This window comes from Mirounga angustirostris, unplaced genomic scaffold, assembly GCF_029215605.1.
Source record: "Mirounga angustirostris isolate CCGP_5_RB_7025 unplaced genomic scaffold, mMirAng1.0.hap1 SCAF_13, whole genome shotgun sequence".
Taxonomy (NCBI): Eukaryota; Metazoa; Chordata; class Mammalia; order Carnivora; family Phocidae; genus Mirounga; species Mirounga angustirostris.
Genome location: NW_026991721.1, coordinates 84,636,980 through 84,660,215, shown reverse-complemented (window position 1 = coordinate 84,660,215; position 23,236 = coordinate 84,636,980). Strand labels below are relative to the sequence as shown.

Genomic DNA, 23,236 nt, shown 5'->3' with positions numbered 1-23,236 from the left:
TTCAAAATACACTAAGCAAAAACAGGGAAATGAAAAGAGAAATAGACAGGTCCCTCAATTTTATTTGGAGACTTTAACACTCCTGCCTCAGCCATCAATGGAACTAGTAGACAGAAAATAGGCAAAGATATGGAAATGAACAACACCATCAACCAAGTGGATAAAACTGACATTTATAGAACATTCTAGGGTGCCTGCGTGGCTCAGTCGTTAAGTGTCTGCCTTCGGCTCAGGTCATGATCCCAGGGTCCTGGGATCGAGCCCTACATCGGGCTCCCTGCTCCGCAGGAAGCCTGCTTCTCTCTCCCACTCCCTCTGCTTGTGTTCCCTCTCTCGCTGTGTCTGTCTCTCTGTCAAATAAATAAATAAAATCTTAAAAAAAAAAGGAGGAACATTCTACCTGATAACAACAGAGTACATATTGTTTCCAAAGCATGTTCTCTGATCCTAATGGAATTAACAAGAAAAAAAAATCCCCAAACACTTGGAAATTAAACCTACTTCTACTAACTAATCCATGGGTCAAAGAGCAAGACTCAAGGAAGACAATATGCTGAACTGAACAAAAATTGAACATGTAAGAATTAATGGGATGCAGCTAAAATAGCGTTTAGAGAGTGTGATACTCTGGTTTATATTAAGAAATATTTATTTGTTCTTTTTCCCAGTTTCTGGTACAGAGCCCCTATAACCTTGGAATTTCCTAAGTGATGAGAGCAGCAAAGGTGTGTCTTGTTATGTTAATGACCTAACTTTTAGACCATACCTAAGGATGGGGACTAGTTGCCAGGAGAACCAACCATGTGATTAGACGGATGGAACTTTCAGTCTTACTCCTCTGACCTCTAAGAAAAGGCCTGGAGGCTGACTCTATCAGGCTTATGGAATCAAGCCTACACATAACTCCAAAAGGAAAGGGTATGGGGGTTCTGGGTTGTTGAACATGTGGAAGATTTAGGGAAAGTGTTATATTTGGAGAGGGCATGGAAGCTCTGCATCCTTTCCCTGTATTTTGCCCTATGCATCTTTTCCATCTGGTTGTTCCTGAATTATATATCCTTTTATAATAAATTGGTAATCTAGTAAGTAAAATGTTTCTCTGAGATCTGTGAGCTGCTCTAGCAAATTAGATTAAACCCCAAAAGAGGTTTTTTGGAACTTCCAATCTGTAACTGGTTAGAAGCACAGGTGATATAGAAGGCTTGTGACTGCCATCTAAACTGCAGAGTGGGGAAGAGGGGAAATCTTATAGTACTGACCCCTTAACTGATGAGATAGGACATTATTTCTGGGTAGACACTGTCAGAATGGAGTTAAATTGTAGGATACCCAGTTGGTGTCAGAGAAGCGCTTGTTGGTGTGAGACCCCTCTACCATCCATCACATTGGAAATGGGTGCAGAACCCCTTAGAGGGAAATTCATACCGTTAAAAGCTTATAACAGAAAATGAGTAAGGTCTCAAAAATCAGTAATCTAGAGTTTCTACCATGAAAATCTAGAAAAGAACAAAAAAACAAAGTGCAGGTAGAAGGAAGAAATTAATAGAGCAGAAATCAATACAGTTGGAGGCACCTGCGTAGCTTAGTTGGTTTCCGCTCGGGTTGTGGGATCCTGCTCAGCGTGGAGTCTGCCTGCCCCTACCCACCCTGCTCAGTGCATGTGCTCTCTCTCTCTCAAATAAATAAAATCTTAAAAAAAAGAAAATGAAAATACAGAGAAAAATCAATAAAACCAAATACTTCTTCTTTATAAAGATCAATAAAATTCATAAAGCTCTAGTAAGACTGACAAAAAAAAAAAAAAAAGATAAAATGAATTACTGATATCAGGAAGAAAAAAAGGGTTATCAATTGTCCAGACCAGGCCCAAAATGGAATCGCTTATGCTAAGCCCCATGTTAGCAAACTAGAACTTAACCAAGTTTCTGTGCTTGGCTCTTCCAGAAAAGTAAAGCCTAGGCTAACCAATCAGCATTTGCCTGCTCAGCACAACCTGCCTCCAAGACTTTCTTTTGCTCCATATAAGGAAAGTAATCCTGCTTTAACCAATTAACAAATGCCTAGTATAAATTCCTTATTCTTACACATTTTAGTACAATTCTTTGGAGTTCCACTCTATCTCTGTAAGAGATGCTGCCCATTTCATGAATTGCTGAATAAAGCCAACCAGATCTTTTCAAAATTTACAATTACTGCATTTTTTTCCTTTAACACACTACAGATATATAAAAAAAGAGAATAGTATGAATAACTGTACACATAAATTCAATAACAAAAACAAAATGGACCAATTCCTGATATATAACTACACACAAAATTCAACCAAGATGAAACAGATAACCCAAACAATCTTTAACTGTTACAGACATTGAACTGATAATTAAAATCATTCTAAAGAAATCTTCAGGCCCAGATGGTTTCACTACAGAATTCTACAAAACATTTGAAAAAGTAATGTCAATCATATAATGTCTTCCAGGGAATCAAAGAGAGAACACTTCTCATTTTTTAAGGACAGCATTACTCTGATACCAAAGCCAAAGTCTGTAAAAACAAACCCCAGAACAATATCCTTTGTGAACACAGATGTAAACCCTTAACAAAATATTAGCAAATCAATTCTAGCAATACAAAAATAAAAAGAAAATAATACCATAATCAAGTGGGGTTTATTTTAGGATTACAATGCTGGTCAGCATTAAAAAAATCAGTCAATTTAATCCACCATATTCACAGTCTAAAGAAGAAATGCCACATGATAATTTCGACTGATGCAGAAAAAGTTTTGAAAAAAAAAAAACTCAGCATCCCTTCATGATAAACTCTTAACAAACTAGGAATAAAAGAGAACTTCTTTAACCTGGTAGAGAGGTTAAAAACCCTATAGGTAATAACATATTTACCAGATAAAGATTGGATACTTTCCCCCTAAGATCAGAAAAAAGGCAAGAAAAAGAACCAAAAGGTATGTGTCTGTGTATGTATGAAAGCAAAAAATAAAACTGTTCCTATTCGGACATGATTACCTACAACCAAGGAATTAGAAAAAATAAAAAAAGCCTCCTAGAATAAGTGACTGGATACAAGGTCAACGTAAGAAAGTAAATTGTATTTTGACATAGTATCAATAAGTAACAGGAAATCTAATAGGCAAATCTAGAAACAGAAGTAGATTAGTGGTTGTTGAGGGCTGGGGGGGGTGGGGGAAATTTGGGGTGACAGCTAAAGGGTTCAAGTTTTTTGGGAGTAATGAAAATATTCTAAAATTGTGGTGGTGGATGCACAAATCAGTGAATATACTAAAAAGTCACTGAATTGTACATTTTAAATGGGTGAATAGCATGTATGGTATGCTGATTTTAAAGCCATTACAAAATATAATTAAAATGAAAAACTCAAGAGATAAGTTGAGGAATTGAACAGAAGAATGGAGAGGACAGGGGAAAGAATCAGTAAACTTGAGGTAAATTAAAATTACTCAATTTGGATAACAAAGAAAATAGACTAAAAGTATGAAGAGAAACTCAGGGGCCTAGGAACTATAGAAAAGACTAACATTCATATCCTCAGAGTCCCGAGAGGAGAGGAGAGAGAGGGTAGAGCTGAAAAACTATTCCTTTCCCTCAACAAGAGGTTGAAAACCTTCCAAATTTGGCAAAAAACCTAAACCTAGAGATTTGAGAAGCTCAACAAACCCAAAGAAGATAAATCCAAAGATCCATGCCTAGATACATCACAATCAAACTGTTGGAAACTAAAGACAAAAGGAAAATCTTAAAAGCAGCAAGAGAGAAATAACTCTTTACTTATAAGGGGAAAACAATTCAAATAACATATGATTTCTCATAAAAACTCCTAAGCCCAGATGAAAGTGGCACAACACTTTGTAAGTATTCAAAGAAACTGTCACTCAAGAATTCTATGTCCAGTGAAAAGATCCTTCAAGAATAAAGGGGAAATCAAGATACTCGTAGATGAATGAAAACTAGAGAATCTGTTGCCAACAGATCTACTACAAAAGAATGGGTATAGATAGTTCTTGAAATGGAAGGATGATAGAAAAAAATATAGGCAAGAATCTTTCCTCTCTTCTGACTTTTCTACATATGTTTGACATAACGGAATCAAAAATTATAACATTGTTTGAATGGTTCTCCAAGTATGTAGAGAAAGTATTTAAGACAACTATGAACAGGGGAGGGTAACGGGACTTTGAAAGGAGGTAAGCTCTCTATACTTCATTCCAACTGGTAAAATGTTGACATCAGTACACTGTAAGACGTTTATTCATGTATAATGTAATTCCTAGGGCAAATTCAAAATAATCTATACAAAGAGATATACTCAAAACACTGGATAAATCAAAGGGAAATTCTCAAAAAAGGTAAAAGTAATATACAGGAAGGGAGAAAAAAGAAAACAGGGAAACAAAAAACAGATGGAACAAAAACAAAAAATAAGATGGCAGCATTAAGTCTGAACTTACCAGTAATTTCACTGAATGTAAAAAGTCCAAATAAAACCAATTAAAAGACACAGATTTGACAGAGTCGATATTAAAAAAATAAGTCAACTACATGCTATCCATAAGAAACTCACTTCCAATATAACGATATAGGCAGGCTGAAAGTAAATGATGAGAAAATATAAAACTATACTTTTATGAAGTAGTCATTAGCCACATGTGGTTATCTTAATTCAAATTAAATAAAATTAATCAAATAAAATTAAATACAAGCTCATCTGCCTGCCACATTTCACGTAGTATCTGTATATCAAAAAGCAGTTTTACTATATTGGTAATGTACCCATATTACTCTCTTTAGAAAGTTTTCTAGAACTCTACTGTAAACGAAAATGCCTACATCATCTAAGTTATTTAATTAACAGCAGTAAATTAAGGTTTCTTTTTGTTGTGGCAAAATACATATAAAATTTACTATTTTAACCATTTTTAAGTGTACAGCTCAGTGGCATTAAGTACACTTATGCTGTTGTGCAACTATCATCACTACCCATCTCTACAACTTTTTCATCATCCCATACTGTTAAGTCTGTATTCATTAAACAATAACTCCTCATTCTCTATCCAGCTCCTGGTAACCACCCTTCTACTTTCTGTCTCCATGAATCTGACTACTCTAGGTACCTCATATAAATGGAATCATCCAATATCTGTCCTTATGAGACTGGCTTATTTCGCTTAGCATAATGTCTTTAAGGTTCATCCATGTTGTAGCATGTATCACTTTACTTCCTTTTTAAAGGTTGTATAATATTCCATTGTATGTATATACATTTTGCTTATTCACCTGTTGATGGACATTTGGTTTATTTCCATGGGTTTTAAATCTCTATTTAACTAAAGAAACCAATGTTTATCTCCAAATTCAAACAATTTCCAGGTAGAGAGGAATCCTGGAGGTCATTTAGTTCCAGAGCCTTCTAATACTTAAATCATCTGATGGATGTTGCACAACCATGAAGTTCTGGTATTTCACTGTATCATCTTGAGTAAGGGTGGCTACTTTTAAACTGTTCATGTTTCTTTTTCCAAGTTGGCAATTATCATCAATATTTATGTAACTGTGACACACATGACAAATGTTCATATGTGTGATATACCTCCAGGGGCAAGGCCAGATTTTTAAAAAACATTGTGTACAAAGTATATATATGTAACAAAATTTGCCCTTCTATTTTTTTTTTTTAAAGATTTTATTTATTCATTTGAGACACAGAGATACAGAGAAAGAGAGAGCACAAGCAGGGGGAGAGGCAGAGGGAGAGGGAGAAGCAGGCTCCCCGCTGAGCACAGAGCAGAGCCCTATGTGGGACTCGATCCCAGGACCCTGGGATCACAATCCAAGCTGAAGGGCAGATGCTTAACCATCTGAGTCACCCAGGCGCCCCTGCCCTTCTAACCATTTTTAAGTGAAAAGTTCAGTGGCATTAAGTAAATCCACACATAAATGGAATCCTCACATATGTGCTGAAGTGCAACCATATTAAGTATTTCCAAAACTTTTTCTGTGGCAAGGCCAGATTTTGATGACACTCAAAAGAACTGCAGGGAACAAAGGCAAATAGCATCACAGACTTAATTTTGGGAGGATATTCCCAAATAGATTTTATAAAGTGTGTAAGAAATAAGTTCATCTATTTAAATATATTTTTAAAAATTTCATTTTTATATAAAGAAAATGAGTATGTTCAATCTCACTTATAAAAACTAAGCTCTGACACTAAGAAATCTTGATTTTTTTTTGACTCTCTCCACAGACATTTAAAAGGCAAGCACATAGGTAGATAGAATTTATAGAATTACACTGTGTTATGTTACTGCAATTTTTTTCATTGTATCATTCTTGCCTATAGGCAATAGGGATGTACAGCTCATACTTTGCTCATTCATCCTTCTCATTAAAATTTTGGATAAAATAAAGTAACTGTAATAATCACAAACTGGTAATTCTTAATTGTCACAACTATTAATACTACTATACCTTAGTAAAAGTTCTTTACATAGGATGGGGCAATTAAGCCATGGAAGCCCCCCCCCCCCATTCCTTAAGCTCTAGCTTTAACTCACAACTGATAGAAAGAGATAACAATCACAAAACCTCTGGTAAGATCTGCTCCTTTGAGGACCCTGACTACAGTTGATCAAGAACAGGACTTCATATAGCAACTCTGGACATTACCAGTCTTTGTAGATAGACTATGGAGAAATACTGTGTTTTGATATAGTGACTACTGTATTGTCTACAGAGGAACCATATGCCAGACAGAGGTTTGACTCTGGGACTGATACTACACTACAGATACATTCTCTTATACTATAACATAATAACATATAATATATAATATCTATAATACCAGCTATTATTATTTGTGGCCTGAATATTATCTTAGAAGTTAAAGAGATAAAAGATGGAGGAGTAGATTGAAATGAGGCAATTTTTTCCCCTCAGCTGAGAAAAAACCCTCAGAAATATAATGAAAGAATTCGAATTTTGCATATGAAAGGGATATTAGATTATTTGTAGTTTAAGAAGTTTTTAGTTCAAAACATTTATCAGGTGCCAGATACGGTCCTTTTAAAAAAAGTCCAGAAAGATTAATCAAGTCAATAACTTAATGGAAGATGGGAGTAGAACCCACATTGATTCTTGGGAGTCCACTGCTTTGTACAAAAATCACATTTAAAAACAGGACCGGGAGCCAGTACTACTAAATTATGACGAGTACTCTTTCCATTGATTTGATTAATAGTTTAAGAATAAAAGTGTAAGAACAATTGTTCTTAGAATAAAATTTTTATCTTACTACTTCTAGAACTCATATTCGATCTGTCCAAATTAGTAATCAACTACCCTGAAAGTGACAAGCTGCTTTTATACAACTAAATAAACCAGACTGGGGTGGGAAAAAGTTAAGACTTGTTGCAGTCAACTGATACAAAGTTGTTTCTAAATTGTCAACTGATACAAAGTCAGACAAATTCTATAGCAAAATGATGTCTGAAAAAAAGAAATTGCTGCTGAGCCAGAATTTTGAAAGCTGAATCTTAGTTGTAGTATTTGCTGTAAAACAACCTAAAGAGAAAAAAGTAACTGTGAAAATACCAAACATTAGCCTATTCTGATGATCTGAACGTCTCAGGAAAATATGTCTATAGTTACAACTATACAATAAATCCATACAAATCTACAATAAAGCCTTTTAGAAACACTAATTTGAATTTTTTAATAAACTTACTAGCTCAAATCTTCCTAATGAACCATATATATATACACACACACACCTATATACACACATATATATACATATACATATGTTTATGTAAACATATATGTATGTCATATCCTAAGTAAATTTTTTTAAACATATTTTTTTAAGATTTTATTTATTTATTTGAGGGGAGGGAGAACAAAGGGAGACGGAGAGGGAGAAAAAGACTCCCTGCTGAGCAGAGAACCTGATGTGGGGACTTGATCCCAGGACCCGAGGATCATGACCTGGGCTGAAGGTAGATGCTTAACCGATTGAGCCACCTAGGCATCCTGCTAACTCAATTTCTATTGAGGTTTTTAATTCTAGATATGTCATAAATATTCTTAATACCCCTGTCTCTTTGAACTACAGAAGACTGCTATAAGGATATATGTTGAGGGGCGCCTGGGTGGTTCAGTCGTTAGGCGTCTGCCTTCGGCTCAGGTCATGATCCCAGGATCCTGGGATGGAGCCCCACATTGGGCTCTCTGCTCAGTGGGAAGCCTGCTTCTCCCTCCCCCACTCCCCCTACTTGTGTTCCCTCTCTCTCTGTCAAAATAAATAAATAAAATCTTAAAAAAAAAAGATATATGTTGAGTCTTTTGACATAGTACTATGCATTAATTAATTAAAAGAATTATAGGTTTTCACATTGCCCAAACCCAGTAACAAATTTCTCCACCTCATATATAATTAAACAAATTTCTCCACCTCATATATAATTAAGCTTTATTTATTTCACTATATTTAATTGTTACCAATTAATATGTTAATGTTGCCTGGAGACAGCATGTATACTAGGAAGCTTTGTAGTTCAGACAGATCTAGATCTTAATCATGGTTAAATGAGATTAAATAAAAATATGGAATGCATCCAATACCTAGCACATAGTATTATTACAGTACGTACAGAACTGAGTAATAGATGAGCTATCCTTATTGATAGATCGCGGACTCTATCAACTCTGGTTGAACTAATCTTCATCTCTAACTCCATCATCCTTCCTGAACTTCAATTCTGGGCCTCTAATGACCAGCTAGAGTGCTAGACAATTCCCTCTGAATGTGTCTATCCTGTTTCAAATTTACCATCTAAAACTGAACTTAATATCTCAACTGATACCCCACTGCAAAATTTCTGATTTTGTTAATGATGGATACTTTCAATTGCCTAGTCACCCAGCGCTTAAAATCTAGTACTCATTTTTGACTCATCTCCTCACCTCCTGTCAAAACCTGGAAATCTCTCAGCTACTGTCCCTTCACAGGCAAATTTAGAAAAATTACAGGTACTTTCTACTTATGAACATTTATTGATAAATCAAATAAATAGAGGTATGTGGGGCACCTGGCTGTCTCAGTAGAGCATGTGACTCTTGATCTTGGGGTTGTAAGTCTGAGCCCCACACTGGGTGTAGAGGTTACTTAAAAAAATAATAAAATCTTTAAAAAAATTATAAACAGAGGTACTGATTATGGTGGAAATAAAATGCCAAGCTAAACATATTAATATAGAATGAGAAAGCATGCTGCCCCCATGAATGGGATAAATCACTGAATAGTATGAATGATTCTGAAATATCCACAAAAAATCCTGTAACATATGAAGATGCTATATCCATGTGATTAATTGATAATACTCAGCAAGTGACAAGAAAATATGATTGGACAAACGGAAAAACTTTTGAGTATATGGCTAAAGTAACATCAACACTAGAGGGCAAGGTTTCAAACTCTTCAGTCTCAGGATACCCCTGAATCCCAAATAGCTTTTGTTCATGGTTATCATATTATAAATCAGAAGTTAGATATGTAAAGAATAATTGATTCATTTAAAAATAATAAGCCCATTAAATGTTGACACAACATATTTTTCTAAAAACTACATTTCTCAGACCAAAAAATGAAAAAGCAAGAGCGGCACTGATTTTGTAAATATCTTAAAGTCTGGTTTATAAGATAAACTGAATTTTTATTTCTGCATCTGCATTCAGTCTGTTGTGATCTCACATATCAAGCAACTTCTGGAAACTCCACTGCATACTGTGAGAATAAGGATGAAAATACAAATAATATTTTAATACTGTTATAAAATTGTTCTGACCTTGTAAACCTTCTGAAAGGTTCTGGGGACTGCCAGGAGAGTTCCCACACCACATTAACCACTACTTTAATGTTTAATGTTAAATGAAGAGATGGTTAGAAATGTGTAGACCAGAACTTAAAGGCTAAGCAAGGTGAATCCGCTGATTAAACTTCTGACCCAGACCAGAAAAAGATGCTTCCTTATCTTCAAATCTGCACATCATAGTAAAATCCACGGTCACTTAAGATAATCATAAAGGAGTGTCATATGTCATGTGTGTGTGGAGGGGAGGATTGGGAGGACCTGCTTCAACAAATCTGCAGTGTAGACATAATAGTTCTATTTAGGTAAAAGACAGTCAAGAAAAAGGTTTACCTGGCTAAGAGGAATGGAACCTGCTGGGAGCCCAAGGGATTAGAGTTAGGTTTCCTAGCTGATTAAAACCAGCAGAGAAACCACAAAAAACGAGCACACAAGCCTAGAATTATGGGGGCCATCTTGGAACCATAAGGAGACAGCTACAGATGGCAAAGCAAAAAGTTGAGAACTTGGGTTCTTGATGTCACTGAATTGCTGAATAACCAACTCTGAAGCTACCTTACTCCAGGATTTGTTTTGTTTTTGTGTGAAATAATAAATGTCTTTAATGTTTAAGTCACGTGATTCAAGGTTTTCTGAAACACAAAATGAATAGCCACATACAGATGTCCCATAGGTACTTCAACAGGTCCAAATGAATTCACCATCATTCCTCACCTTTGTACTCTTCCTCTTGAAGTTCTGTGGCCAATGATACCACCAATCCAAAAAGCAAAAAACCTGGGAGTCATCTATGACTTCTGCAATAGACTTAAAAAGCTCACTCCCCCCAAATGTGTCCCTGGAGTTTGCAAATGTTACTTTTATGACAAAGACTTTGCAGGTACGATTAAGTATCTTGAAATAGGGAGATTGCCTGGAATATCCAGGTGGGCCCTAAATACAAACATTAGCACCCTACAAGAGAGAAGTAAAAGGAAATCTGACACCCATATCAGAGAAGGTGATGTGAAGATGGAGCAGCAATCAGAGTGATGTGGTCACAAACCATACAATGCCCGCAGCCACCAGAAGCTGGAAGAGACAAGGAGTGGATTCTCCCCTAGAGCCATATGGAAGCCACTGAGAAGGAGGGGGTACCTGCCAATACCTTGATTTCAAGGCAATGATACCGACTTTGAACTTCCGGCCTCCAAAATCCTGAGAGAATACGTTTGTTGTTTTAAGCCATCCAGCTCATGGTATTTATTACACAAAAGTCACAGGAAACACATACAACTTCTATCTTTCTCTTTTCTTCCTAACACAGCCTTGGTCTCTAAGACCTATCTCATATCCATCTTCTCCTTTCTCCATTAACCACTGCTTTGGACTACTTAAATATCCTGACTGGTCTCCTTGCCTTTAGTCTCACCAACCCTGAATAAATCCTTCACCATTATTCAAATATTCTCTAAAATATAATCATCTGAGTCCAACACTTACTACCTCATGCCTTATCACAGGAAACAACTCCTAAACAGTACACTTTGTTCTTTTCAGCACTTTTATATACATTTGATATTGATTTCAAAATCCTTGAGATAAGGTGGATTATCCTTCTCCCATTATGTTGATGAGGAAACTGAAGCAGAGAGAATAAACTGAACTATTAGAAATTCCTCTCATTGCTGGTAGCCACAGAGTCATGCTGATTGTTATTTTCTACATTAAGGGAAGATTAGTTAATATATATTGAGTAATTCACCAGGTGTCTTTACCTTACTCTGGGCTCATAATTCTAAGGGGTTTTTAAAATCCAGTTATAAATGAGGAAATCAAAGATTAAATTAACTTACCTTTAGTCCTATAAATAATAAAATCAGGATTTGAGAGGTCTATTTGACTATAAAATTCAAGTTCCTAGTCTCTTCTCCCTATCCCATCATGTTATCATTCATAAGGATTCAATCACAGTACATAAGGAATATCAGCTGTTAATATCAATTCATTATTACTAGAAAGCTAGCTTGAAGAAAGGACAGATCTGATTCACTCTTTTAGATCCTTACATGAGCAAGTTAAATTCAAGTCAGTTTTAGCCAATTAGCATTTAAAGAGTTTTTTTTTTCCTTCCCTAAAGAGTTTTTAAGCACTCACATCAAGTACTCAAGAGTTCCAATGTGTTTCCTTTGGAATATGTACACAACTACAGTGGCTTTACCCAGCAGGTCTTTGCACTGCTGTCTACTTTAAATGCGTCTTATTATGGACTGAACCATGTCTCCCCCCTCACCCCCCAATATGTTGAAGTATTAACACCCAGTACCTGAAACTGTTACCTTATTTGGAAACAGGCTCTTTACAAAAGTTAAAATGAGGTAATTAGGGGGACGCCTGAGTGGCTCAGTCAGTTAAGCATCTGCCTTCAGCTCAGGTCTTGATCCTGAGTCTGGGGATCGAGCCCCGCAGTGGACTCAGCTTCTCCTCCCTCTGCCCCTGTCCCTAGCTTATTCTTTCTCTCTCTCTCAAATAAATAAAATCATTAAAAAAAAAATGAGTAATTACGACATCCTTACATAAAGGGGATATTTGAAGACAGGACAGACACACAGGGAGAACACCAAGTGAAGACTGGAGACCTACAGCCACAAGCCATGGCACTAACAGAAGCAAAGAGAACGGCATAGAATAGATCCTTCCCTCATAGGTTCCTTCCCTCAGAGGGAACCAACCCTGCCAAAAATTTGATTTTGGACTTGATTTAACTACACTAAATTTTAATGGACTCAACATTTCAACTAAAAGGCAGAATAGGAATAAAAAATTAGCCCAACTGTACGTTCTTTTAAAGAAATAAATAAGGGGACACAGGTATGTTAGAAGGTATACCATGCAAACAATAAAGATAGGTAGGCTGGAGTTCCCTATTTTTAATATCAGATAGACTTCAAAACAAAAATATTACTGGAGATACAGGGGTGTATAACAGTAAGAAACGTGTATGCACCTAATAACAATGCTTTAAAATACAAGCAGTAAACACTGATAGAATTAAGGAGAAAGATAACACACAATAATACTTGGAACTTTTAATATCCCTCTCAACAGCTGATAGAACTAGTCCCCAGCCCAAAGTCACTAACGACATAAAAGATCTGAACAATACTATCAACCACCTTGACCTGATATTTATAGTGTAGAATACACATTCTTTTTAAGTACAACACAGTATGCTCATCAAGACAGCTATGCTGGGCCATTAAGACAAACCTTAACAAATTTTAAAGGAATGAATGCACACAGAAAATGTTCTCTCTCTCTCACACACACACACAATTAGAAATCAATGAGTTATCAAGAAAACCCCAAATATTCGGAAATATTGAAATAATCCACATGTTGACTGAAGGAATCAAAAAGGAAACCGGAAAGTATTTTTAACTGAGTAATAATTAAAATATATTATTAACATTTGTGGGATGTTGCTAAAGCAGTGCTCAGGGTAAAATTTATAGTTTTTAATACACCTATTAGAAAAGAATGTCTAAAAATCAATGGCCTATAACACACTTACCACCTCCCACCCATCAGGATGGCTCTTATTAAATAAAACAAAAAACAATAAAACACACAAAAAATAGCAAGTGTTGGTGAGGATGTGGAAGAAAAAAATCCTTGTGCACTGTTGGTGGTAATATTAAGTGTAGGCATTGTGGAACACAGTATGGGGGTTTCTCAAAAACGTAAAAAATAGAATATCATATGATCCAGCAATTCTACTTCTGGGTATATACCCCCCCAAAGAATTGAAAGCAGGCACATGAACATATATTTGTACACAAATATCCATAGGACCATTATTCACAATAGCCAAAAGGTAGAGATACTCCAAGTGTCCATCAACAGAAGATAAACAAAATGTGGTATACACATACAACGGAATATTATTTAGCTTTAAAAATGAAGGAAATTCTTGGGGCGCCCAGGTGGCTCAGTCGTTAAGCATCTGCCTTCAGCTCAGGTCATGATCCCAGGGTCCTGGGATAGAGTCCCGCATCAGGCTCCCTGCTCAGCGGGAAGCCAGCTTCTCCCTCTCCCACTCCTCCTGCTTGTGTTCCCTCTCTCGCTCTCTCTCTATCAAAAAATAAAATCTTAAAAAAAAAAAAAATGAAAGAAATTCTGATATGCACTACAATATGGATAAATCCTGAGGACAACTATGCTAAGTGAAATAAACCAGTCACAAAAGGACATTGTCTAATACCAATATGAGGTTTCTGGAGTCAAATTCATAGAAAACAAAGTAGAAGGGTGCCTACTGGCTACCAGGGGCTTGGGAAGAGAGCAGAATGGGGAGTTATTGTTTAATGGGTACAGAGTTACAGTTTTGCAAGATGAAAAGAGTTCTAGAGATGAATGGCAGTGATGACTGCATAAGAGTGTGAATGTATTTTATGCCACTGAACTGTACACTTAAAAATAGTTAAGGTAGTAAGTTTTTAAAGGTGTATTTCACTATAATTAAAAAAAAAAATCAATGGCCTAGGCTTCTACTTGAAGAAGCTAGAAAGAGTGCAAGGCATACTCAAAATAGATAGAAGGAAATAAAGCACAGACATAAAGTGAATAGGAAACAGACCACAGAACAAATTAAAGCCAAAACGGTCCTTTAAAGAGAATCTTTAGCTAGAATGCAAAATTGATAAACTTTCAAGGAAAACAAGAGGAGGAAAAAGAGGGTGGGAGGCAGCAAAAATAAAATCTGGAAAAAAGATATTCAGAAGGACCAGGATGGTAGAATGTTCCAGAAACCAAGAGTGAAGAGTATTTCAAGGAATGGTTGTCAGTGTCAAATGCTGCTGATAGGTCAAATAAGATATAAACCAGTCTATTCGATTTAGCCACAAATTATGACCTTATAATAGCACATAGTAGAGTCAGACTGCAATAGACAAAGATAAAGAGTGTAGAGAAATGAGGAAGTGAAAACTGTAAGTAGAGACAATTCAATCTGAAGAAGTCTGTTTCTAAAGATAGAGCAAGGGAGTTAGCTGGAGGAAAATAAGGGCTCAAGGGAGGATACTGGTATTTTTATAGAATGGGAGAAACTAGAGAATGTTTTTCCCCCAGATATATTGTTTTTATTATAGCAAAATACAGTGAGAATGTTTTGACAGTGGTTGGAAAAGACTAAAAGAAGGAAAAGTTAAAGACAGAGGAAACAACGATAATAGACAGCACAAGGTCCCTGGATAGGGCGAAACTTCATTCAGTGCATGAGTAAAAAAATTAGCCTTAAACAGAAGGAGACCCAGTGATAGGCAAAAAGAGAAAAGGAAGGGTGCAGTTACTGTTAAGTTTATAGGTGGGTGGTGACAAGTAGTGAGAGTTCTTGCCTCATAGCTTTGGCTTTTATGTTATTTCTCTTTGAAACTACAGGTAGAGGTAGACTGCTGAGAAGAGAGGAGATAAAGTACAATTTTGAGGAAAATGAAACATGAGAAAAGTGTGGAGAAAAAAACCCCAGAAGGATGGCTAGGAGGTACTGAAGACCCAAATAAAATTGGGAGACAACAAATTTGTAGTGGCAATAATTATGGCTTTTGAGTTTTATCTCAATAAAGTGCCAAAAAATAATCAATGGCTTTGAACTAGTTTTTTTAGAAGAACAATAATCATTACTTAATACTTCTATATAGTACTCAATATATACCATTGTTCTAGGTACTTTTTACATATTAAATAATTTAATTTTCATACAATCTTGGGATATAGGTATCACTTGGTATCTTCATTTTACCAGTAAGGAAAACAAAGCACAAAGAAGTTAAGGGAACTGGCCCACGACCACACAACCAGTAAGTATTTTTTTTTTTTTTAAAGATTTTATTTATTTTTTTGACAGAGAGAGACACAGCGAGAGAGGGAACACAAGCAGGGGGAGTGGGAGAGGGAGAAGCAGGCTTCCCGCAGAGCAGGGAGCCCGATGTGGGACTCGATCCCAGGACCCTGGGATCATGACCTGAGCCGAAGGCAGACGCTTAACGACTGAGCCACCCAGGCGCCCCCACAACCAGTAAGTATTGAGTCGAGATCTGAACCCAGTCTGTGCTCTTAACACTATGCTGTAGTGGCTCTCAAAGTAAAGCTAAGTAAACCTAGTTGAAGGAAGTAGAAAGAAATGAGGGAGAAACCATAAAAAACAAAGAGGCAGTGATTCCTGTAAACAAATAATTCTCATACAGGTATGGTTTGTATAGTTTTATAAGGCATGTAAAAGGCATCAAAAATAAAAGCAACTGTGCTCATAGAGTAAAAGAAAGCCACAAAAAAGGAAATGAGCAGTGTTGGAAGATCCAAAGCAGAAAGGAGAGAAGCAAAGAGACAAAAAAAAGGGGGGAAATAGAGGTAGTCAAAATGTAAAAAGGAGAAAAAGATAAAAGTGGAAGAAAGAAAATATACAACACCCCCCCCCCAGTAAACAACACAAGTAAAAGAGAAAAACGAAATGGAAGCGAGTCCTGCAAACTCTAACATTTTATTTTTGTTTAGACCAAAGATTTCTCAATTTTATCAAAGAGCCAAATACAATATTTAATAGAGACTAGTACTAAATATGCTTGCTAAGAGTAGGTGAGGATCAGACACTTAGGTTAAGATCTGAATTAAGAGGAAATCATTTGAAAAGGAATTATCTAAAGCTGTTCCAGAAGTCAGAGGGGTAGAAGTTCCACAAAATCCTGATTCCAGAGATTCATAGTCTTGGATATATGCTATCCCAAGATATCCGTAGTTATGCCGAATGCATCAAAAACAATCAAAACCAAATGAATAGCAAATTCCCTCAACATACAGAAATACATACATTTTAACAGCTATAGGATAGCAATACAGAATACCGAAATTACAAACTGATTAGTTATAAAACATTTTTAAGTTTTTAGAGCTATACCAAAAAATTACTACAATAGAAGAACACTCAATGTGGAAACAAGGATGATACTGTTCTCCAAGAGTGAGACATTAATAAGTTTCATCCATCAATTTTCACTATTCTAAGACAGTTATCAATATGAAATACCATGATGATACAAGTCAAGTGACTTACTCCAGAATCAGTTATGTAAAAATGTGCTAGCTAAGGTCACCCTTGGCACTAATAATGTTAGTGAATTAATGTAATAAGTCAATATGCCCTTCAAGCAGGAGTATAATATAAAGCTAATGTACACAATCATTATTTTAGATCCTGTGACTAAGAATCTAGAGATTTCCAACTCATTGCCTAAAATAGGGCGACACATTTCCAATATAAAGAACAAAGAAAACTAATGTGGCTTTCAGTTTAACCAGGGGATAAACTTCCCCCAATCATTCTTAGGTACACGGAGAACTGTTTCGGTTGTCAATGTGAGGCATTTAAAGTAAAAACACCCCTTTATAAAGCTTATATGAAAAGTATGCTCATTAGTAGTCTACAAAATATCAGAACCACGGGGGGGGGGGAAGTATATATATACATTTGATATATATAATACTTATAAAGATATTAAAAATTATAGCTGGAAGGAGCCTAATTAATTAGGGACCCTCTAACTAATGAAGTAAACCCCTTTACAACAGTCTTTGACTCTTGACCATTTTCAGTGACAATTTTTATCCTTTACAGGGCTAGGAAGACTTACTAAAAATTTAAGACAATCATTGTGGGCATGGAGGATATAGCATGTTACTGGTTTTTATACAGCTATCAATAATGTTTTATAATAACAATATATTGTTAATCACTCCCTCTGACATTTTATTATGAAAAATCTCAGATGGAGCAAAATTTAAAGAATTTTACAGGTGAATACGTGCATAACCATACCTAGACTCTATTGTTAACGTTATTATACTTGTTTTATCACATATCTATCCATCCACCAATCCATCTTGATTTTTGATGCTTACTTATTTACTTATGTCAAGATTTATCCATTTATTGAGAGACCATGTAGGGGGCGGGGGGGGGGGGAGAGAGAGAATCCCAAGTAGACTCTCTGCCAAGCACGGAGCCCGAAGTGGGGCTCAATTCCATGACCCCGAGATCATGACTGAGGTGAAATCAAGAGCCTGACACTCAACCAAATGAGCCACCCAGGCGCCTTGATGTTCTACTATTTAAATGTCTATTAAAATGGTATCTAAATGCAGTTTCTGAAGCAAAGTCTAATATACTAAGGATGTGTAAGAGATATGACAAGCACTTGGGGCTGTTGGCATACAATCTTCAGTGTTGCTACAGGACAAACATCAGTCATGTACTTCCTTTAATTCATGGTCAGTGAAATATATTTTTTATTACCCATTATATTTACTATGAGGTGTACCAAAGTAGTAAAATGCTAATTCTGAAGACAGACTTGAGTTTGACAGCTGTATTATCAGTTTCCTTACTTGCAAAATAAGATATTAGCAGCAATATCAAAGAGTTAATGTGAAATTTAAATGAGATGCTGTAGGCAATGCTTAGTATGCTAGCTTTTTGAAAGGGCTCAACAAATGTTAGCAATTATTGTTAGTGTATTTTCCCATTCGTTCTACCACAATTGGTTCTACCTGTTATGTGGTTATACATACCTATGCAATTGTTTGTGGCATTTTCCCCCTTACTTTATGTGTTCAAATACTACTAGGAAATCTATTTTACTGAGATTAAAGAAAGAATAAGTGAATGGGTACAAAGCACAGGCATTCTCCATTTTCCCACTCCACTCCCTGAAGGAAATATATGTTCATTCTGTTACCAAAAACAGTGACAGTATACACAGAGGAAAACACACTGGGCACATCTTTTGCTTTTTATAGCACCTGGGTGATAGGTGACTGAGATAAACTGACTAATTGTGCTCTACCCACTTTAGACAACTGCTGCTCCCTCCTAAACCCTCATTTGAACACATAATTACAATTTCTGTCAAATTTTGCCCAATCCAAACAAAACGTGCTGTTGTCACTGATCACATGTCCAAATGCCTTTTATATCTGCAGACAGCATATGTATGTCAGTTTTTTTTTTTTAAAGATTGTATTTATTATTTGACAGAGAGAGACACAGTGAGAGAGGGAACACAAGCAGGGGGAGTGGGAGAGGGAGAAGCAGGCTTCCCAGGGAGCAGGGAGCCCGATGTGGGGCTCGATCCCATGACCCTGGGATCATGACCTGAGCTGAAGGCAGACGCTTAACGACTGAGCCACCCAGGCGCTCCATGTATGCCAGTTTTGTTTGTGGCATACAAGTAGATGGATTCATAGAACTTCCACCATCCACATACCTCTTTAAAGACTTGATTTTCAAGTAAGGCTTGCAGAAGCAAGCTTGAAATCTACTTTTCTGCTCACCTTGAAGGATTAGTCTTAATGCTTTCTCTTGGCCAGAAGAATCAGAATCTAATTGCAAAATTTAAAATTACTCCTATATCACTTCAAGGAAGTAACATACTGCTAAGCCTTCTGCAGTCAAGACATATGAGAATATATTAGATACTAAAGGATATACTTCATCTTAAAAATTAATTTGGGTGAGGCTTCTTTAACCATACTTTTAAAAATAATTTTGTCCTTTGAACCATGTATTAAACCATGTATTTGACATATTCAAAAATAAAGATAATCCAAAAATAAATAAAATCAATGAACTGTATCAAATTGGTAGCTTAACTAAACAGAAAAGTATTTCAAGTGACTTCTGAACATCATTAAGTACTCTGATTATACACCTTTATATGATATATTCTAAGGACAAAAAAAAAAAAAATGCAAAGAACTCCTAAACTTTACTGGGAAGTTTATTGATAGAATACTGTTAAATTGATTTTGAAATGACTGTATGTATATAGAATAGGATTAATGTATGTTAATTTTATTAGGCACCAAGATTTTCATTTAAGAGACAAATGTAAAATCAAAGAAGTTAAGAAAAAGTCTGCTATGTTAAATTTGAATTGGATATATCACTATGAACTTATGATTCAACAAACAAGCAAAAAACCATTTTTTAGTTCTCTCCTCTGAAAGGGCCTCGAAGCAATGACACTCCAGCAGCAGTGAATATGTCAACATCCTGATCTTGGTTTCTATATACCATTTCTCATCAAAAAGAACTAAGACTCCTTAGATAAACAGCCCATTCCAGATCTAGAGCAAAGAAAGTAACAAGGTAAGCCTAGGGTATCTTGTGCCAGAAAGCACTCGAAGAATGCTCCAATGGCAAGCAGGAATGTTTAAAAAAAAAAAAAAAAAGACACAGGAGCCAGGTTGAAAGGGTTCCTACTGGGACAATTTGATCAAAAAGAAAAATGACTGTAACAGTTATAAAAAAATGAATAAATAAAACTCATGAGTCCATAGTGTATCCCGCAAAAAAAGAAGAAAAAAATGCCACCCCTGGGGGTAACTATTTCTCCAACCCTTTCTCCGAATATTGATAATCAAAGGGAAGAATGAAGCATTTACTCTGCGTTTTCAGGAGGAACTTTAGTTTACCCCTAGTTAATGAAGGAAATCTTTTTTACATTTTAATCTCCAGTAAAACTGATTTAATCAAGACTCACCAAGGAGTGTTAAAATCACTAAGCAAAAGGTAGCCAGAAACAGGATATTTGCTTGGTGTCAAAGTATTATCACTAACAGCAAGCCACATCCTTATAATAGATTTGGTAGTCACCACTTTAGTGGTCATTTGGCATCACTAACAGTGTAGCAATCTGACATTACATACCAGTTTATGAAGCAGTATGAAGTACACAGTATCACCTGTCAAATATTCTTGCCAAAGGAAGTTTCACCTCAAGCTAATCAAGTTTTTCTTTAGACCTAACTTCCAGTAACAGAAAATTCAAGGGGGTAGGGGAATAAATTAAATGCCACTATGAGGAAACAGACAAGTCTAGAATGTGGGAGCATTCTATAAGACAACTGGTTTGGTCAATTAAGTGTCAGAAAAAAAGGAGATGGGTATTATTCTTTTTAAAAGGACTAAAGGCATAATCATCAAATGCAATACATTAATCTTGGCTGAATACAGAAGGGGAAAAATTTCTCAAGGAGATTTTAGAACAAACAGGAAATTTCCATATGGATTGTTAATTTAGAAAGGTGTTGATAAGGATGTTGGGGATAAGTAGAATGTCCTTTATTTTTAGGAAATGCATGCAGAAATAGTTGAGGGTCCTGATGTTTGTAACTTTCAAATGGTTACACACACAGACACTGAAAGGGAGAAGTGAGGAGGGAACAATAAATGTTACTGAATCTACACAGTGGAGTATTCACTATTTCTTTCTCAATTTCGTAAGACAAATTTCTCATAATAAAGTTAAAATGTTTCTGTACTGAGAGGCAAAGTAGAAATATACCTACACTGGAATTATACCTGGGTACAATTTTCACTTCTAGCTGTATGATTTGTCTCATCTATATAAAATTCAAGTAACAGTATCTAAGTCATTAGGTTGTTCTGAGGACTAAATAAGATCACTTATGTACAATGCCTGTGTTGCACAAAATAAGTAAATCTGGTTTCCATAATTAATGAATGTTATCATCCTAAAATACAAGACTACAGGAAAACATTTCTTTCATTATTTTCACATTGCATGATAAGGAAACTACATTAGGCACAATTAAATATTATTAATCCACTGGCAGTCAATGTGAAGTAATGAGGGAAATGAAGATTTATATAATACCTTTTTTAATAGAATAATTCTAACTGAAAGCCTAGGCAAAAGGAAATCACAAAAATTTTACCTAGCCAAACTATTTGCCACCTATCAAATTGTTTAGTGTGCTTATGCTATTAGTCTGTATCCGAAAAAACCTGTAAGAAGTAAGTGGAAGAGAATTTTTTCCTGACCTCAACAGATTTAATCTAATTATATGTTGAAAAAACTTAAGTTTCTGTCTTCATTTCTATAAGTTCCAATAAAGTACACAATTACTAGTCTTTATTCTAAATTCTGGTTAAGATTCATAGAACTCACAAGGATGCGATTTCCTTTAATCAGTTCTAACGTACTTGTCATTTCACTGGCAGGTAACCCCTTTTTCTGGCTAGGCCAGCAGAAAATGACTAGATGCAGAGCGATCCTCAGGTAGGGAAGAAAAAGAGGTGTTTGTTATTTAAGAGTGCCATCCTTTTCTTTCCAGTACCAGAGAAAAAGCAGCAGGGGAGAGGGGGGAAAACAGGTCTCGGGCTCGACCAGGTGAGAGGAGGTAACACCTCTGCATTCTTTGGGTTAGGGTGTTTGGCAAATGGGCATGCAAATGATGGGGAGCAACCTGGACGATCGGGGTGATTTCTCCTAACTGGGGGGCCCAAGGCTAGTCTCCTCCCTTAAGGATTAAATACCATTGAGGGGACCCTATGGGGTGTCTCCCTGAGCGGATGGGGTGACAAGACCAGGCTTTCCTTTCCGTCCAGCGCCCAGATGGGGGACGTGTGGTGTCAGCCCCTCGGCGGGCGCAACCCGAGGGCACTGGCGGCGAGGAGTCGCTGGTCATTGCCCCCCCTGGGGCCAGGCGGCCCGCTCGCCCTCCCCTCCCCATTACCTGAGGGCGGCGGTGCCGGGGCCCGGAGGCCTGGTGCTCCTCCTCCTCCTCCCCGCCAGGCTGAGGCGGCGAGGTGGCGGTGGCGGTGGCGGCGGCGGCGGCGGCGACAGCCCGGGGGGAGGGGGCGGAGCGCGCGGCTCGCTGCCTCTCTCCTCCCCCGGGAGGCTGAGGGGACCCTATCTCGGGCCGCCGCGCCTAGGCCCGTGGACAGCCTGTGGCTGGGGCATGGCGGCACAACCAGCAGCGTGCCTGCGAGGTGGGAGAGTGCGAAGCGGCCGGAGGGAAGCACCCGCGGCGCTCGCAGGGGCCTGAGGGGAGGAGCGAGGGGGCCCGGGGAGCCGCGCGCGGGCGGCCGTTGGGGGCGGTTGGCCGAGGGCAGGCGGCGGTTTGGGGAGCGCGGCGACGGCTCGCGTTTTCTCGATGGGGCGGGGTGGGGAAGGGGAAGGGGACTTAGGGGAGGGGAGGGGGAGGTTGGGAGGGAGCCGCCGCCGCGCGCGTGCGGGCCGGCGCCGCGGCCGTTGCCGCTCCGCTCACTCCAGCCTGTTTGGGGGCACTTTGTTTGTGTCCCACAATGCTCTGCGCGGGCGGCCGGGCTGGGAAGGGGAGGGAAGGTGGGCGGGGCACAACGAGCTCGGGGGCGGGGCGCCAGCGGGGTGGGGGGTGGGGAAAACGCAGTTAGTGCGCAAGCGCAGAAGGGGCCGCTCCCGGTCCTTGGGACTTGAACTGTGGGTGGTTGGGTCTCCGTCGGTTTTGACACCG

General features: G+C 37.5%; 1 protein-coding gene across 5 annotated transcripts in view; it reads right to left on the bottom strand.

Annotated features, from left to right (window-relative positions):
* Nucleotides 1–23,005, bottom strand: part of ZBTB44 (zinc finger and BTB domain containing 44) — a 65,227-nt gene extending 42,222 nt beyond the window's left edge. For 4 of the 5 annotated variants that reach the window (XM_045894688.3, XM_045894689.3, XM_064577221.1 and 1 more), the window contains exon 1: nucleotides 22,478–22,615. The gene's annotated coding sequence lies outside the window, so the exon portion shown is untranslated. Of the gene's footprint in view, nucleotides 1–22,477 lie in introns of all 5 variants that reach the window. The other variant, XM_064577223.1, reaches the window with a different exon arrangement.
* Between the last annotated feature and the right edge of the window lie 231 nt (nucleotides 23,006–23,236).